At 37.7% G+C, this 5,284-nt stretch overlaps 1 long non-coding RNA gene across 4 annotated transcripts; it reads right to left on the minus strand.

Moving 5' to 3' along the window:
• Positions 1-1,622: 1,622 nt before the first annotated feature.
• On the minus strand, positions 1,623-4,717 carry LOC308175635. Of its 4 annotated transcripts, XR_013937972.1 has the most exons (10): positions 4,679-4,717; positions 3,985-4,135; positions 3,328-3,440; positions 3,197-3,247; positions 2,841-2,885; positions 2,693-2,757; positions 2,454-2,571; positions 2,178-2,246; positions 2,027-2,084; positions 1,662-1,747 (listed from the first exon to the last, which is right to left on the minus strand). It is a non-coding gene; the product is annotated as an uncharacterized lncRNA (long non-coding RNA). The 4 variants fall into 4 exon arrangements; XR_013937970.1 differs by lacking the exon at positions 2,027-2,084 and having other exon boundaries at positions 1,623-1,747; XR_013937971.1 differs by having other exon boundaries at positions 1,658-1,747; positions 2,027-2,246.
• Positions 4,718-5,284: the final 567 nt, after the last annotated feature.

A 5,284-nucleotide genomic window follows, 5' to 3' on the forward strand; every position in this document is an offset into this window, starting at 1 on the left:
AACTGGACCCTCTAAATCAAAAATCAGATTAAAAGACCCGAACTACCCACTGTACATACTTTGTGTTTTGTCCCCCGCCCCCACCTGTGGTGTATGTCCCCACCTGCCCTACCCGCTGTACATACCTGATGTTTTGTTGTATTGTTCTTCCCATGATGGATGTATTTTTATCTTGTAGATAGTAATAGTTATTTGTCTGTATTATCTTGTAGATAGTACTAGTTTGTTTTGTCGGTCTTACATGTAACGATGAATTGAGAATCAAGGACCCCAATTGAAATAAGCCAGTGGCTTTCTTGGGTTTTTATCCTGTTAGTTGACCTTGTATGTAATATGTACTTTCATGTACCTACTTCTGCAAATCTTCTAATAAAGTTTTCAATCAATCAATCAAAATCCTCATAGCTTTTTTCTGTAGTGTAATCAATGGGTTTAAAGTGCTTTTATATTCATTTCCCCATATCTCCACACAGTAACTCAAATAGGGTAAGACAAGACAACAATATAGAGTATACAACATCCTCTGTTCCAGAATATGTTTTGCCCTGCACAATACTGCAATACTCCTTGATACTTTGGATCTAACGTATCTTATATGAGATTTCCAACAGAATTTACTGGGCTTAAAGTGCAGACTCTCAGCTTTAGGTTAAGGGTATTCACATCCAAATTGAAGGAAGGGTTTATGAATTATAGCTCTTATGTATAATAACCAAAAGTAATTAGACAATTGACTCAAAAGCTGTTTCATGGGCCAGTGTGGGCTATTTATTCCTTCATTATTTCTTTATCAATTAAGCAGGTAAAAGGTCTGAGTTGATTCCAAGTGTGGCATTTGCATTTGGAGGCTGTTGCTGTATACGCACAACATGCAGTCAACAGAGCTCTCAATGCAACTGAAACAGGCCATCCTTAGGCTGTAAAATGCACTTCAATTACATCTGGATTGTTTCATTTCAAATCCTTTGTGGTGGCATACAGAGACAAAATTATGGAAATTGTGTCACTGTCCAAATACTTCCAGACCTAACTGTATATAAATAAAAGAATGTCAATGACCCCAGGTGAGGGACTTTATTAGGTCAAACAGGTTTGAGGGGTCAGGCAAAGGACTTGGTGGAGTCAGGCAAGGGTCAGGCGATCATCGTTGTAATCCATGGAGCAGGGCAGGAACCGTGGTGCAAGGTGCTGGGCTGGAGGTGTCCATGGTGCTGAGTGCACACTGATGAGCTAAATAAAACATTCTATTTCTGATGTCAACAGCACTAGGGCTCCTTCACAAAACCCTTACTGGAATCTTCATACACTCTGTGAATTAGTCTTTACTTTCTGATGAGTCAACAGCAATAACCCCATCCAGTGCGACATGTAGATAGCATATATTTAGAATATGTAAAATGCAAACACCAGAAATGCAAGAAAGTTTATGAGGTATACCAAATGGAATTAATAACAAGTGTTAATAACAACCCTTCTGTCTAGAGTAAAATAAGGGCCTAGGGTAGAGTGCAGAATGTACAGGTGTGTTGCAACACAAATGCCCAAAAAAAGTGTACAAGGGATCAAATCAATTCAAGCTTTATTTGTATAGCGCATCTCACAAGATACGACTCAATGCGCTTCAATCAAGACATCATTGCTGATTGCACTTTAGCACAAGTGCTCTTTCAACATTGTCTCTATGGTCTTTCAGCTTCCTTTTCTTCTCACATTTTCGACCATATAATGGTGAGACAGCTGCTTCTCACTGTTGAGACAAAATGTTATAAAGAAGTGATTAATAATTAATTTAAGAAACTCACATTCATCAGTGGTTGCAAACTGTCATGGAATTTGTATTAGCACTCTCCTCATGTTTCCAAAATGCATTGCAAATGCAATGCACTAACAAGTCATTGGTCACTCTTCGTTGGTGTTGGACTTGTTGAGCCCTTTCCTAAAATAATAATACAGTGCTTAACCATGTTACAATGAAAAGGTGCAGTTAAGTACTGAATGAGTCACTTTCTTTCCTTGATCATTCTACCTCAAGTGTCCTGATAGAAAGTGTGGTTTCACTTTCCAGGCTTCTGACATCTTTGTCCCTGGTAACAGGATACACACATAAGCATGACTATGTGTACAGCTGTGAATGGTGGATAGTATGTTTGTATGCAATAAACTTCATTCACACTAACCAATTCTTTAGGAGGAAAGCTGTAAGGCCTCTTGAAGTACGTGTGGTCCTCGTCAGTGTCCAGTGGCATCTGTACAGAGTCCACCATTATTGCCAGTATGTTTTACATGAAAGGGTTAACTACTTCAAAAAGAGATCCAGGCTGGATTCAGAATGACACAGTACCACTAAACATATTGCATGTGCCATAAAGTTGCATGGAGTATGTGTTTTAGGAGCAGTAGCCCATTCAGAAACAGGCACACGGTCATAGATACTTAGTGAGAGATGCACTGACCATGGTGTTGCTTGCATGACTCCTTTTAACACTTGAATAGGTCCTGAATACAGGTGGGACACTGTCGTGAAGGGTCGCTCTGCCTTCCTCACTAAAGTGAGCAAACTTCCTTCCATATCTGAAATTAACACACATTATCTTCACCGGAAGGTTGAATTGTAGGGCCAGGTGTTACCCCAAAGTCCTCTTGATAATAAATGTACAAATACAATTATTATTTTTGTAGCACTGCAGCATACCCTTCCAGCCCAAGGTTTTCCACCAGGACAATACACCACCACCTTCTCAGGAGAGACATGTCATCCTAAAGAAAGAGCAGTTACTCAATTTGCATTCAAAGTCTTATAGCATATTGATATAATGGGTTCTTGTTTTCTTAATACTTACAATGCTGAAGTCAAAGGTAGCCTCCATGGCGAAATACCAGGCATACTGTAATGAGAAAAGACACAAAGACAAGATTACCATGTGACAGCTTATAACTCAGTGAGAAGGTAGTCACACACATCCAATGAAATGTACATGGCTGATAACTCCATAGGAAAGTGATATGAGAGGTCTGCACACATGAATGTTCCTTAATACCTTTTATTGCACACCTTTTTATTTGCAAATGCACGAACAGAATGTTGGTCAGGTCTAAGTGGTGGTCAGTCATTGTTACATACATTTACACATTTTTTTGATGGTTTTAAGGAACAATCAAGTGTGCCATATCACTTGGTGGCATTACCATAACTCACCATTATCATGAAGACACCACAGTCATTGCCACTGGTCTGCCTCGGAAGCCCCTGTACGAAGAAAAGTTAGTTAGAGAATAGTAGGTAGTTATGACTATAGCTATAATATGATAGTAACATTCAAACAATACCTCCAAATCCAGACCAGTCTTCTCTGTCCAGGATCCCGCAACAATTTTCTCAGCAACACCCCTTATATTTATAAATTTATAAATTTATAAAAAGCATTTATAAAAAGCATATCCTAAAAGAAATAAAGAAAGTGATTTAGAAGATAGGCCTACTAGAAACATACCAATAAGTTGTATTTTTGTAAATACATAATTTGAAAAAAGGTGTTTGTGAGAACAATACATAATCATGTCACTAACAAATAATAGACCCCTGGTCTGAGGTAGATTACTCTTCCTGCTACGACTGGTGAATTGATGATTCACTTGCTTAGTCAAATGTATTGATTAAAAGTCGCTTTGGAAACAGGCGTCTGCTAAATGCCCAAACTTTTATTAAATAAAAATTCGATAACATAGGGTCCATGCCTATAACTTGAACTTTTGCATTTGAATTCATAATTAAACCCACATTAGGTAATTAATTCAGCGTTGCTAACAGGTCAGAACCGTAATATAAATCTAATGTGGAATGTGAAAGCTCACACAAACATCAAATGAGCCCACAATGTCTGATCTAAAACTAATTTACACCAAGGATGTGCTGGGGCACAGAAATAACACATTAACACCATTTAAAATTCAAATGATGACATGATAATATATAGGTGGACTTACCTCCATATTTCACAGCAGAACTATGGTGGAACTGCATATGAGATAGAAGAGCAGGGTACTTCCCTGCCTTGTGACAACATGGACACTGGAATGTGTCCAAGTCCAATCTCTTAAGCGCAGGATATTGTCCATCTGGAAACATCATGTTGGTCTATGGAAGAATAAAATATAATTAGGTGAATGTATCGAATGTGACTCCAAATAACTTTCATTTCCTTTAAATTGAATATTTCATTCCTTTAATTCATCTTGCTTGAAAATATGTGACCTGAGCTCAAAATATTATATGTGCAACCTACATACAACAGTGAACACACTACCAAAGTTCGAAAATAGCATATAGTTCATCTTTAAGTTAGTGTTAGTTGTAATAATTACCACGTGAAAGTCATTCCCTTCCCCCCACCTGAGCGCGGCGTTTTTTTAGCCCTGCCGGCTGTACATGTTTATCTTTGTTTTGTCACTATTTGCACTTCTGGTTATATGCATAACTGCATTTTGTTGTTGGTACTTGTACTCAGCAATGACAATAAAGTTGAATCTAATCTCATATCTGATAACGCTAAACCACATAGAATTACCCAATTAGATGAACAAAACTACAGCCAAATGCGTAACACATGCAACAACCTAAATAATAAATACATATATGAAAACTATAACATGTTCATTAATAATATTTCGAAATTCTCACCTGAGCTGCATTTGCCATTGTACTTGTAATTCTTCTTCTAAATCTCGCGGATTCTCGCGGTTTCTTTTACCGACGCGCTTACGATGACGTGGCCCAACACATTTCCGGGTGTTGGATTTGTTGCGCGCAGATGGATACTATAGGATATATCCAGCTGCAGACATCAAATCCATTGCCGGAAACGTGATGGACCATACGTCATCATACCGCGCCTGCATATTTGCATAGACTACGTCATCGCCTTACTACGGTGGAAACTACGGTGGAAACCATGACCACATTTCCAGCAATGGATTTGGTCACAGACAGAATGTGTGTTATTTTAGCTGTTTACCAAAACATCTTAGTTACAGTCATACACAAGTTACAGTCATATAATGCATATGAATGAATGAATGAATGAATCTTTATTTCGAACATGATTTAAAAATAAAAATAATAAATAACAAATAACTAATATGTAGAGTACAGTCCTATCAATTGTTCGAAAAGGAGTAGGAAGAAGCCTGTCCTACCCCTGTTTATACTTAACAATTATGCTTACATTATATAATACAATTAATTAATACATATATTTCAGTATCATCCGTTCTAATACTTTTTCAT

This window comes from Nansenia antarctica (assembly GCF_963989245.1).
Source record: "Nansenia antarctica genome assembly, contig: SCAFFOLD_41, whole genome shotgun sequence".
Classification (NCBI taxonomy): Eukaryota; Metazoa; Chordata; class Actinopteri; order Argentiniformes; family Microstomatidae; genus Nansenia; species Nansenia antarctica.